The following is a 15,009-nucleotide window of genomic DNA, read 5'->3' on the forward strand; positions in this document are numbered from 1 at the left end:
ATGGTGGGCTTTGGGAATGTTGCATGTTGAGCCAAACAGCAACCCCTTTGGTGTAAGCTGGTACTACAGCTTCCTGTTTGTTGACCAGCATGCAGACCTCAGGAATGGTCTGGCCTGACAGGAAGTTTTCAGTGTTGACAGGAACAACAGGGGGCTGTAAAGTCACTGGGGCCCACACCACCTCATTAATAATGTCCACATGAGCTGTAGGGTGCATAAGGAGGTCCAGAAGGACCAGGAAGTGATGGGTTAGATGCCGGTCGTTCCATTTCAAGTTCAAAACCTTGGCAGTCATCATGGTTGACAGACGAAAGTCCAATGGGAAGTGTGTGTGCTTTTTGGCAAATGGGAGGTCCGGTGTTCCTTCAATGAGAACACTGAGCAGCGTGTGGCTGAAGGCTGAGTTGTCTGCCCACAGTGTAAGAATAATGTCTGTTGTAGTTACATCATTCAGATGTGAGTCTGTCATGACCTTGGGGCAGAAGGAGTCAGAGTCTATGGTGAGTTGAAGTGTGCAGTGTAGCGAACTTGAACTTTGCTCTGAGATGGGGTTCCTGTGGCTAGCTGTGAGATTTCCTGTGACCTGACCATCTGGCTCGGGTGATCTGAGCGACTGGAAAGGCAGAGGTTCTCGTACTTTGAGCCCAGATTTTCAGCTGTCTGGAGTCCAATAAGGGCTCAAAGCGGTCTATCAGGTCTTTGCAGATGAAAAACCTGTCCACTTGTGATCTGCACACAGGAGGTACCAAGCTCAGTGGACCAATTGTGTGGTGGATGGGAGCTATTTGTTCAAGGTGAACCTCATTTTGGCTGCATGACTGCACATTTAGCTCACATCTTTGTGATTTGAGAGTCTGATTTTGTCTCTAAGCTTCATCTCTTTCAAAAAAGGTTAGGGCAGATTTCTGGGCAGTGATCAGAGACTGAATAACTGGTTTGAGTTTCTACAGTCTTTTCAGAAGCAGTCCTCTGCTTGGCTTAAGCTTCATGGACCAAGTCTCACAGCTGCTGAGTAGACAAACTGTGTGGGCAGGCCAAGGCTCCCAGATGATGACTTACCTCAGGGTGCAGATTTTGGAGAAACAGAGTTTTGTAGATGAAATCTTCCTCCATTCCTGGCTCGTTACATGCTCCGAAGTAGGCCCTTTGCAGTCGGTTGTAGTACGTTTGTGGATTTTCCAGTTGGCCCTGTTTAAGGTCCATGGCATCAGGGAACCCCTGTTCTGATCAGGGTCAGAAAACTCTTGGATTAAACCCTGTCGCAGTTGCTGGCAGTTGGATTTGACAGTTGCTGGCGAAGGTTCTTGGAAGCTGGACGTCTTGGGCAGTGGACTTTCAACCCCCTTTTGAACTAGGGATTCTTGACTGGCCAGGGGAAACTCTGTGATGTGTGTTTCCCCTCCCATGCCACTTTGTAGTTCTCTGTAACGAGTGTCAAGTTCATCTTTTAAATAATCTCTTTGTTGGTTCAGAGCAATGACTTCTTTCCGGGCCTGTTTAAGATGATTTTCACAGGCCCTGGCTTTAGCGTGTCTTTCTTTCAGCTCAGTCTCTGCTCTGGCTAGGAGAGCTTCACCTTGTTGGAGTTTTCTAGTTAGTTCCTCTCTGGATTCCTTTTCCAAATGCTCTCTACACCCCAGGTCAGGCGAGGTGTTTTTGCCAACGGCCAGATTGATGGGTCAAAATTGAGTTTTCCCTGAACCCAGAGTCTGTCCCCTCAATGGGCGGTTCTGTCGTGCAGAAGCCTGAACAGGGAAATTAACTGCTGATGTCCCTGCGTGTTGCCGGTGGCATGAGGTCAGAAATGTCCACAATTCACACACAGCCAGTGCCGGATCTGCCAGGCCAGGTGACAACCGTCAACTCACCACCGAGCACTATCTGCAAGTACACAAATGGTCACGTAAACACAACTTAATGGTAAATTTAAATTTAAATTTAAATCTTGTTTAAACCAAATTTAAATAATTAAGTGTGTAGGAATAAACAATAAGGCAAAGTAAAAACAGTTCAGAGGCACTTGATTCAAATTTAAATTAAACTATTTTCAACTGAATTTAAATAAGTGCATGGAATAACAGAATGGGAGGAAAAGAGAGGAGAAAGCCTTCCCTATTTGAGAATTCCCCGAGGGGGAGTGCTTCTTGATGAGCAAATGCCAACTGATTCTTTGAATGGTGTTCCTAAATATTACCAAAGAGAAAGAGATAATGAATACACAGACATTGATAAATGTTGAATCATTAACAGGAAGAATCATTATGGAATAGCTTATTGTTATGCCAGGGTTCTAAGGATGTGAAGAATGCCACGTAGGCCGTAACATTGCCATGTTAGGCCGAGCGTGAAAGCCGCATAGGTTGTAGACTGTCATGTAAGGCATAAAAGGCCGCATAAGCCATAACATTGCCACGGTAGGCCGAGCATGAAAGCCAAGTAGGCTGTAGGCTGTAGACTGCCAAGTAAGGCATAGAAGGCCACGTAGGCTGTGGAAGAGGCCCCAATAGGCCAGCGTGTTAACATGCCACATAGGTCATGTATGATGGTCACGATAGGCCATAGTGAGGAGAAGAAAGAGTGGCTGAATGAGATGCCCTGATAGGCAGAATAAAACAAGCCATATAGATGTAAATAGTAGGAATAGAAACTGCCACCATTACTAGGAGTTTGTCGCAATAGTATACTTACCACAGAAGATTTAAGTATAGGATTTTATAATATGCTGTAACCTTACCTAATGCTTGTTAGAAACATAGCCTTGGTAATCCTAGATTTATCATGAAAGTATACCAGTGATGTAAATCGTGATTTGATGCTGATGATCAGAAATAGACACGTTAGTCTGAGATACTAGAAGACTGCATATGTGTACCATGGTCCATAGAGTTAGCGATTCGCTTGACCCAGAGTGAGTATAGGGAAATCATAACGAGTGATAATGAATCGTATGAAAACACAACCAGTAGTTTGCGTTAGGAACGTACTAGTATTAAATTATGACAAATAAAAGGCATACATAAATATTAATAAGCATTGACTGATAAAGATGTGGCGTGAGAGGCTACGAAGGTCATGTACCTTGAAAAGTCAATATAGGCCAATTTGTGAAGACCCACGATAGGAGTAAAACAGACTTACCCGGTGGCCATGACAGGTTTAATTATATGAAGAGCTAAGACAGACCGTTATATGTATAACCACGATATGCCATTTAATGTGAAGGTAATGATAAGCCATTTGATGTGATGGCAACGGTATGCCCAATGACTATGATCTGCCCGATGGCAACGATAGCCATGTAGTATTAAAGTCACGATGGGCTATTTAAAGTGGAGGCAACGATATGCATTTAATGTGATGGCGACTATAGACTATTTAATGTTATGGCAACAATATGCCATGTAATGCTAAGAGTCATGATAGGTCCTTTTATGTGATGGCAACTATATACCATTAATGATAAGGCAACAATATGCCATGTAAAGCTAAAAGTTATGATAGGCCATGTTACGTTCCCTTCCCAGTCTAGGGATTAGGAGGGAAGGTAACAAAAGAAAATAAGATATGCCAATAAAAAGTAACGCAAGGATGTAAAAATACATGGAGGACACACTTCAGCCTCAGACTCAGAGTGAAAACGTTGCACCACTTTAAGGGAAAGTAAAAATGTTTATTTCCTTATACCAAAAAGAGCTTAACAAAAAAAAAAAAAAAAAACATGAGCTAATAAATCTTCAGGAGAGAGTATGGCCTAAAATAATAAAACAGAATCTAACTAAAGTTTAGAGAATCTAACTTACCCTGCTCAAAAACAAAGATGAAAAACAACAACAAAAACTTCCCTGAGCTTCCTCTCTGATCAATAAACAGGATAAAACAATTGTACACAAAATAAAAAGGCACTCTTTCCCTACATTTCCCAGGTAACCAAATATTATTTAGAGTTAAATGATACAATACCTTAGTTACCCACACAAGGATAGGCCAGTAAGCAAACTAAGAAATGTTGCTGACACACAGCAAATAAGTATAGGCCCACACCTAACTCAAAGATATAAGCACTTGTTCTCACACAGCATACACAGGCACAGACAAATTTTCACTCTAAAGCTGGGGAGAAGTGATCCTCAGCACAGGATCTTCTGAATTCACCATATATACTGCTCTGCTCAGACTCAGGCATGCTCACAATGAGTTGCAGCTGGTGGTAATTAACCTGAGTAAGAGAGTGAGGGAGAGAAACAGACCACAACACAGGGCACACAGGCATTTTCTGACAATAAAGTGACATTAGAACACTCTGGGACGTAACACCCCCACCACTAAGATTACAGACCAGGGTTCAATAAAGTTTCTGTATCACCAACCCAACATGCACTGCACCTAACGCCTGTTTCACACATAATCCGTCTTCAGTGCGTTTTTTACGCACCCATGTTAACGGATTAGAGCGTTCACACTGCACGCGGCTGCTATCTTTTTTTTTTGGGGGGGGGGGGGGGCACTTTGCAGCTAAATGTCATTAGCATGTAGGTGCATCTAAATATCATTAGCATGTAGGTGTATACATTTAAGTTTACGCATTAAATAGCTCGTTGTACATACATTTGTATGCCTAATTAGTATGCTACATGTCATTTATATAGGGCAGACCGTGAAGTAGTTATAAAACGTCTTAATGTATCAATGTACATCTAAATAAGTATGTTGAAAGTGTACATAATGTATAAATATAAATCTGGAGTACACGTTACAATTTTGATGAATTTTCATTTTAGTAAATATTAAACTCAAACAGTCTCGTAGCGCACTGCAAACGTGTGCTGTGTGAAAGCACAATGGCCGCTTCCTGCTTCAGCAACACATACACACTGCATACAGACCACACAACAGATCTGGACAGAGCATCAGCCACAATGTTGTCTTTGGCTTTGATGTGCTGGATTTGGAGATTGAAATCTGAGAGATTGAAATCTGAAGATTGAAGCTTGAGAGCCCAGCGCGGCAAATGCTGATTAGAGGAAGATATGTTGGACAGAAAAGTTAGAGGATTATGGACTGTATACACAATCACAGGTAGAGCACTACTCCCAAGGTACACCTCAAAATGTTGTACAGCCCACAATAAAGCCAAAGCTTCCTTTTCAATTGTGATATATGACAGCTGGCCCTTTGAGAACTTGCGGGAGAAATAAGACACAGGGTGTTCAATGCCTTGGGCATCTTCTTGAATAAGGACAGCTCACACACCAAAGTGGCTTGCATCCACCTGCAGCTTGAATTACTGTTTAAAGTTAGGTGCAGCCAACACAGGGGCATTGCTCAGCAGGTCTTTAGCCACTTCAAATGCTTGATCACAGTCACGACTCCAGCTAAACACTCTTGTTGTGCTAAAGAGGTCTGTGAGAGGAGCAACTGACATTCCCAGAAAACGGTGAAGCTCACGCTTGTTGTTAGGTTTAGGGAACTTAAGAATAGCTTCCACTTTTGCTTTTATAGGTTTCACCCAGCCATGACCTACATTTTTCCCTAGGTAGGTTACTGTAGCCTTACCTATCTCACACTTAGACAGGTTTAAGGTTAGCAAAGCACTTTTTAAACTTTCAAAATCCTTTCCAAGGTTTTAATATGGTCTTCCCATGACTTAATATAGACTACGATATCGTCAAGGTATGCATCACAATTAGGTACATCACCTAACACAATATGCATCAGCCTCTGAAAAGGCAAGGACAGAATATTCCAGGAAGTAGTCTGGCGTAATGAAGCAGAGATTTCAGCAGCACGGGCAGTGAGTGGCGCTTGCCAATGACCCTTTAATAAGTCAAGTTTTGTAACAAACCTGGCTGATTCTACCCGATCTACACAATCCTCCATTCAAGGGAGTGGAAAGGAGTCAGGCTTCGTCACTGCGTTCACTTTGCGGAAGTCAGTACAAAACTGGTATGTGCCATCTGCCTTTGGAACTAATAAACACTGTGAGCTCCATGGGCTCTGACTATGCTGAGCCAGGCTGTGCTGTAACATGTACTCGACTTCAGTTTTCATTATGTGACGCTTACTTAGGTTAACTCTGTAGGAGTGCTGTTTGATCGGTTTAGCTGAGCCTACATTGATGTCATGCTCAAGAATGGTGGTTCTCCCTGGCACATCGTGATTGCAATGAGAGGCCATTTAATGCAAAGCAATGATAGGCGATTTCATGAAATGTCAACGGTATCCCCGATAGCAACGATATGCCATATAATACTAAGAGTCATGATAGGCTATGTAAAGCAAAGGCAACGACCATTTAGTGTGATAGCAACCTTATGCCCGATGGCGACTATATTCCATGTAATGCAAAAGTCATGAGGGCCATTACAATCAAAGGCAACAATATGCCATGTTATGCGAAAATAGAGTCTTCCGGGTAGAACTTCCGCTAAAAGCTCAAATATCTCCCAAAATAAGCAATAATATTTTTCATTTCTGATCAATAAGGTTGGCAGGTAACACAAGGGGGGACACAACAATAAATGGATTATAATGCCTTAAAAATATAAATAGTCAAATGTTTTGTGTAAACATTCAACTAAATGTAAAACATAATCCTCTTAGAAGCAATTGTAACACAAGATGATACTCCTCAGGGGCAGAAAACATATAGACATTCACCCTTAATGGCTGAATTGCTCCTGCTCCAGTTGTCATTTTGGCCATTCAAAGTTAAAATATTACCTCTCGCATGCACACAGAACATCTCACATTCATTTTTTAAAAAGAATGAAGAGGGGAAATAAACACCTGGATTCCCAGCAGTTGATGTTGAAGTAGCTGGCTATTTTAGTTATTAGGAGTTACTGTGAAAATGTAGACATTATGGTCTGGTTTCACAGACAGGTCTTAGATTAAGCCAGGATTAAGCTTTAGTTCAATTAGACATTGAGTAGAAAAACAAATGGAGGACAATCGACACTGTCAGCTGATTCTCCTGGAGCCCTTTCGGGTTTACAGTGAAAAACAAAGTAGAAAAAAAGAATATGGGTGATCTACTTTCTCAATACTCCACTTTAGTGGCATGTTTGTGGCTGCCAAGTTTTAGTTATAGAAGCATGCAACATCTGGTAGGTGACCAAGAGTCGTAAATATCAAACATGTTTGTTTCCGATTTGGGATTATAGAGGTTCTGACACAATCAGGAGCAGTAAATAATCACAATGACATCACAAAATTTAGGAATTTTTGGACAAAAACTCGGTTGTGACAACCCTCGAAATGGGCCTTGCCCACCAGACCATTGGGGGGGTGCAAATTGGGCTCAAAATCGACCTTAAAATCTTCAAGTGTGTGGCCAGCTTTAGACATCAACACTCATCATACAAAACTCAACAATAGTAACAAAACAAACTACTAAAATTCATGCCGCAATGCATGCTGGGAGCCATGGATGAGTTTTGATTGGTGCACCTAGAATGCACTGCAGCATGAAGCTTTTTGTTGATTGTCACCATTGTTTGAACAAGATTCATACGCAGATTCTTGATGTCTGTGTGTACAGTTTTAGTACCCAGACTTGGGCCAGTACAGAGCAAGTGTTCAGTTCTTGTCGGAGTGACTGTAGCCCAGCCGGACTCAGTCCAGTGTATTTGGACCATTTCTGGACCATTTAATTCATTCTGCGTCCATTCCGAGTCTGGCAACCACAACCAGGCCGAGTTATTTATTCCAGCCTTGCTGGATCTGGGCCATTATCAGGGTGAACCATTTTGGCTACCTGGGATGATGCCACCAATAACCGGAAAGCCTTAAGCAACAAGCATTTTGTCCATAACAACCAAAAAAGCTTAAAGCAACAATTATGTTGCCAATAATAACTATACAAAAGCCTAAGTAATGAGCATGTTGCCGACACCTGCATAAACAAGCAACAAGGATAAAAGGAAAAGTTGACTTAGCTGCACTGAAGACACATTCAGAGATGGAAGGAGGGTGAAAATTAGATATGATGAGCAAAGTCTGGCAAAACTGTGGCAAAGAAGGATCCATTGTCAGTAAAGCAGCAAAGCATGAGAACTGCTTACTTGGAGGTCAGTTCCAAAACAAGCATTAGTTTAAGCTGCGAATTTGTGTTTTCAAGGTTCAACAAACTTGCATCCGATGCAAATTCCACATGGGTAATGCGTCCCTCACATGAAATTACCAATCACATAGATTCAGTTGACTGTTTTTCGCCCACAGAGTTTTGCCATTTAATTAGCTCCTGAGCAAAGCAATAAATATGATGATAATACTGAATGGACCTTATAGGGATGTTTGACTACAGGGGACTTTTCGTCATGCAGTTCCTTGCACAATACTATGTTATGACCTCAAAACTTGGACTCAGCCAATGGTGAGCCATGGGGACTGATGGGGATGTGACAGCTTTCTCTGGGGTTCCCAGAATCAGTCAACCCACTGGAAACCCAAATGTACTAAATAAAATGAGTTCATTGTACTCAAATATGACTGAAAGATATGTGGACTCAATAACTGAAGCAGAACTTAAAGTGAATGAGTTATAGCAAATTTCTAGTATAGTTTAATTGCATATTAAGGAAAATATTTTATTACCAGCTAATTATCTCAATAATAATAAAATTTCCATACAGGTGCCACCCTTCCTGTAACAATGGATTTGTACACAGTCTGTATTTGTGACATGTGAGACGTGATGTGGCGTGGTGTGGTGTGGTTCAGGGAAGATGAAGAGGATCTTGCCCTTGAGCAAAACACTTAAGCCTGCATTGCTTCAGGGAGATCAACACTGTAATAAATTCATGATGCTGTCACGATAATGGCATTGTTTGAAAGTTATACAAACAAATTCGAGTAGCCCTTGGTTGTGTGGTGATACATAAATCTTCTAAATAAATAAAGATGTGTTCCAACCGAGGCAGAATGACAAAAGGTTTATTGTTCATAGCAAGTGCAGCAGAAATAATACAATCAATCAAATAGCAGTGGATGAATTCAACTGATGGATTCTCAAATTTCAATATTGTGTATGTGTGTTTACCTGCAAATACATGTGAGTGTACAGCCTTTCTGGATGGCTTAAATTAACATCTGTTGCCATGTCTGGCATGTAAACAGAAAAAAAAAATCTGGATTTAAAGGGTTAGTTCACCCAAAAATGAAAATAATGTAATTTATTACTCACCCTCATGTCATTCCACACCCGTAAGGCCTTCATTTCATCTTCGGAACACAAATTAAGATATTTTTGATAAAATCCGATGGCTCAGTGAGGTCTGCATTCACAGCAATGACACTTCCTCTCTCAAGATCCATAAAGGTACTAAAAACAAATTTCAAATTTCATTTGCAGTTCATGCACGCTCAGTAGTTCTACCTTAAAATTATAAAGTGACAAGAATACTTTTTGAAAAAAACAAAATAACGACTTTTCAACAATATAGTGATGGACCGATTTCAATACTGCTTCTGAACTTTACGAATCGAATCAGTGACTCGGATCTCTTATCAAACGGCTTAAGCCATGCACACACTTAATGATTGTAAGGCTGATTATAAATGTAAATTGATACTCATGACTGATTGTGCTCAAAAGCGTCCAGTCAGAGCCAGTTGCGTTCAGTCTGCAATTACAGTCGGTTCAAATTCCATGTGTAAGTATTTAAATCTGCTTCAGTCCCAGGAAACAATTGCTGTATATTGAGCACAGTCTTAGAATGTTTTAGCTAGTCATTAAATGTGTGCCTGGCTTAAACTGCTGAAATAAAGTGACTTTGGTGCTTCGAGTCACTGATTCGATTCATAAAGCTCCAAATCAGTGATTAAACTTAAGATGCAATCAGTGAATCAGGCCACTTTATGATGATGTAATCATTAAGCAGCGGGGTTATCCAAACCTGCTTGAATGCTGTGGGAAAGGTACCAGTGTGAAGAGAGGTGTTGATGATATGAGTGCAGATACAACTGAAGAAGAAATGGCTTGAAGTAGATGAGTGGGGATAGGATCAAACAGACAGGTAGTAGGGTGATTTTAAAGGATGGGTTTAGAGACTTCTGGGGGGCAGTGATCGCCTCGCATTTTTGTTAGGTTACACACAGCAGCCACAAAAGCTCTGTATGACTTATGTATGTTGTTTTTTTCTTACAATAATAAATATGCTTCATAAACACTCAGTTAAAGCAGCAAGAGAAAACCTAATGTTAGAATGTCAAGTGTCAAGAGCCCAACTAAAGAAACACTGATCGCCATAATGATAGCTTCAAATGAAACATTCAATAAAACATCAACATCTAGTAATAGGTGTAGCTGGTAATGCTGTTTGTGGAGTTATTTAATCCATTAATCCTTATCTTTAATTCAGTAATTGCCCCATCTTTTCAAGAGAGTAACTTGGAAACATTACAAGGTATGAAATTACTGATGTATAGGTGTCCATGATTTCAGCTTCATGTTATTTTACCATTACTCACTTTTTTAAGAGGAGGTGGAGCTTGTTTTAGTGCATAAATATACCAACTCACTGACATCTGTTCAAGAGTTAATCCTCATCTCTGACACTTTTCACTGGTTAATGTTTGCTCTTGTCTCAATTGGTAAGTTTGATTACTCAGAATCTAATCTAATAAACCATTGGAACATGTTCAAAGTGACACAAAAAATGCTTAAAATTCTAGCAATAATCAGTGTAAATTAATATTGTTTTTTGTTGTTGTTTTTTTTTTTTTTTTTTTTTTGGTTTTTGGTTTTTGGCATAAAACATACTACTGCAAAAAATGATAAGATTCCATTGTTACCTACATTAGCAACTTTTACCTGATCTTTAGTTTTGCTGGGGTATATTTGATAAACTTGAATAAAATTAATTAATTTGGATGTTTCCACACAAAGCACATTTTAGTAGGTAGCACATTTTTTAGATTATTGAGCATTAGTGACAAACACCTGCTGTTAACAAGCAGAATCACTGAAACTGACTACAGCCATAGCCTTAGATGAAATCAACAGAAGATAAAATAAGACATTAAATCTGTGACGATCTCAGCAGATGCCAGTCATCTTCAGACTTCTCGTACAAACTTGTTGCAGTAACAGTTAGTCAGTCTTCAGTCATTGTTCTCCTTTTAGCCCTGTGTGAGATCATTATCAAATGGTTTTGCACCATTCATAGATATGCAAATCATCCATCGAGCACTTCACACCTCCACAAGAAATAGATAGCCTTCTGAAGATGGTAGAACTCACTTGTCCCTCTTTTAAGGCAAGACACAAGATTTGAATGTTTGAATGTTTGCTGTTTGCATACAGCATTTGTCATTAGTCAGAGGTTTGATATAGTCAGATTAAATTTGTCTCTGGCAATAAGCCTTTAAATCGATGTACTTGATAAAGTGGTCAAGGCGAGAATAAAAGAAGATCTTACAAGCTCTTATTGTTTCTGGAAACATCAAAATAAATTGCTTTATAACAAATGTTGGTTTAAAATTGCCCATTTCATAGAGTATCAGTTAAATGTTCAGTATAACCAAATACAGATATTCAGTTGAAATAATGTCCAAAAACATTGTTGCAAGTCAAATGGACAAAATACAAAGGAGCCGAAATCAAATAGTCAGAAATGTTTCAAAGGTATTAATGATGATGCAAATTTTTGCTCTTGGTTAAGAATGATACCTAAACATATATTTTAAAATTTAAATTGGTGAGACAAATGGTAAGTGATTTAGTAAATCCAAAGAAAAAAAAAATAACTGGATGAAATTGCCATCTAGATGTAAATACTTCATAAATATCACTGTATGCATACATTTTGTGAGGCATATGTAAATTTGACTCTGTGTGTAGATCAAATGTTATCTACAGTGGTGTGAAAAAGTGCTTGAAAAAGTGCTTTTTGCATGTTTATCACACTTTAATGTTTCAGATCATCAAACAAATTTAAATATGAATCAAAGATAACACAAGTAAACACAACATGCAGTTTTTAAATAAAGGTTTTTATTATGAAGGGAAAACAAAATCCAAACCCACATGGCCCTGTTGAAAAAGTGCTTGCCCCCTAAACCTAATAACTGGTTGGGCCACCCTTAGCAGCAACAACTGCAATCAAGCGTTTGCGATAACTTGCGATGAGTCTGTTACAGTGCTGTGGAGGAATTTTGGCCCACTCGTCTTTGCAGAATTGTTGTAATTCAGCCACATTGGAGGGTTTTTGAGCATAAACCACCTTTTTAAGCTCAGGCCACAGCATCTCAAAAGGATTGAGGTCAGGACTTTGACTAGGCCACTCCAAAGTCTTCATTTTGTTTTTCTTCAGCCACTCAGAGGTGGACTTGCTGGTGTGTTTTGGATCATTGTCCTGCTGCAGAACCCAAGTTCACTTCAGCTTGAGGTCACAAACAGATGGCCGGACATTGTCCTTCAGGATTTTTTGGTAGACAGCAGAATTCATGGTTCCATTTATTACAGCAAGTCCTCCAGGTCCCGGAGCAGCAAAACAGCCCCAGACCATCACGCTACCACCACCATATTTTACTGTTGGTATGATATTCTTTTTCTGAAATGCTGTGTTACTTTTATGCCAGACGTAATGGGACACACACCTTCCAAAAAGTTAAACTTTTGTCTCATCAGTCCACAGAGTATTTTCCCAAAAGTCTTGGGGATCATCAAGATGTTTTTTGGCAAAACTAAGAAGAGCCTAAGAAGATCAGTTCTCAGCAGCAGTTTTCATCTTGGAACTTGGCCATGCAGGCCATTTTTTGCCCAGTCTCTTTCTTATGGTGGAGTCATGAACACTGACCTTAACTGAGGCAAGTGAGGCCTGCGGTTCTTTGGATGTTGTTGTGGGGTCTTTTGTGACCTCTTGGATGAGTCATCGCTGCACTCGGCCAGCCACTCCTGGGAAGGTTCACCACTGTTCCATGTTTTTGCCATTTGTGGATAATGGCCCTCACTGTGGTTCGCTGGAGTCCCAAAGCTTTAGAAATGGCTTTATAACCTTTTCCAGTCTGATAGACCTCTTAATTACTTTCTTTCTCATTTGTTCCTGAATTTCTTTGGATCTCAACATGATGTGTAGCTTTTGAGGATCTTTTGGTCTACTTCACTTTGTCAGGCAGGTCCTATTTAAGTGATTTCTTGATTGCGAACAGGTGTGGCAGTAATCAGGCCTGGGTTGCATGTTGTGTTTACTTGTGTTATCTTTGATTCATATTTAAATTTGTTTGATGATCTGAAACATTAAAGTGTGATAAACATGCAAAAAGCACTTTTTCAAGCACTTTTTCACACCACTGTAGATAACATTTGATCTACACACAGAGTCAAATTTACATATGCCTCACAAAATGTATGCATACAGTGATATTGTGATATAAGTGTGACAAATATGCAAAAAAATAAAAAATCAGGAAGGGGGCAAGCACTTTTTCACACCATTGTAGATAATACCATTGGTCTACACACAGAGTCACACCACTGTATGTGGCTATGTGTAAATGCAGTCATGCCCAAAACAAAGGTGAGGAAGTTTTAATTGTGATGCAAATTTGGTCCTGTTTTTTTTTTAACAGGGAGCCTACATGAAATGTGAGTATGAGGTGTGATTTGGCTCAAAATCTTTCAACACCAATGATTTTGTTAAGGAGCTTGATAAAGTGTGAAGTTCAAAGTTACTGAATCCTGTTGTGAGGAAAGCATTTTCATGGTTAAATGTGCCCTAGAATTAAAAATTGAATTTACCTTGGCATAGTTAAATAACAAGAGTTCAGTACATGTAAATGACATACAGTGAGTCTCAAACACCATTGTTTCCTCCTTCTTATGTAAATCTCATTTGTTTAAAAGACCTCTGAAGAACAGGCGAATCTCAACATAACACCGACTGTTACGTAACAGTCGGGATCATTAATATGTACGCCCCCAATATTTGCATATGCCAGCCCATGTTCAAGGCATTACACAAGGGCAGCCAGTATTAATGTCTGGATGTGCACAGCTGAATCATCAGACTAGGTAAGCAAGCAAGGACAACAGCGAAATATGGCACATAGAGCAATAGTAACTGACATGATCCATGATTACATGATATTTTTAGTGATATTTGTAAATTGTCTTTATAAATGTTTCGTTAGCATGTTGCTAATGTACTGTTAAATGTGGTTAAAGTTACCACCGTTTCTTACTGTATTCACGGAGACAAGACTGTCGTTATTTTCATTTTTTAAACACTTGCAGTCTGTATAATGCATAAACACAACTTCATTCTTTATAAATCTCTCTAACAGTGTGTAATGTTAGCTTTAGCCACGGAGCATAGCCTCAAACTCATTCAGAATCAAATGTAAACATCCAAATAAACACTGTACTTACGCGATTAGACATGCTGCATGACGAACACTTTGTAAAGATCCATTTGAGGGTTATATTAGCTGTGTGAACTTTGTTTATGCTGTTTAAGGCAAGCGCGAGCTCCGGGGGCAGGGAGCACGAGAATTTAAAGGGGCCGCAGCCTGAATCGGTGCATAGTTAATGATGCCCCAAAAATAGGCATTTAAAAAAAAAATGAATAAAAAAAAATCTATGTGGTATTTTGAGCTGAAACTTCACAGACACATTCAGGGGACACCTTAGACTTATATTACATCTTTTAAAAAGACGTTCTACAGCACCTTTAATGCATTTGTGAATCACACTGTAGCCACATGACAATTCTGTGCTCCTGTTCATGGTTTTACAGCAGCTATATGGAAAATAGCAGAGCGTTCCACTTTGTTCCACAGGAGACAAACAAATTCAACATAGTCACACATGCAACTTGAAATTGTTATACAATTCTAGTACTACACTTATTCCAGTTTACACAAGATCCATGGCCTAGAATGCATATTAAAACAGCAAACAAATGTCTTTGTTCATTTTAAAATATCTTTGGATATTTTCAATCTTACAAGGGTAAGTTGTCTGCATTTGTAACATTCAAATGAGTGTCATATAAAGTGGCACTTAAC

Source organism: Megalobrama amblycephala, linkage group LG1 (genome assembly GCF_018812025.1).
Source record: "Megalobrama amblycephala isolate DHTTF-2021 linkage group LG1, ASM1881202v1, whole genome shotgun sequence".
Taxonomy (NCBI): domain Eukaryota; kingdom Metazoa; phylum Chordata; class Actinopteri; order Cypriniformes; family Xenocyprididae; genus Megalobrama; species Megalobrama amblycephala.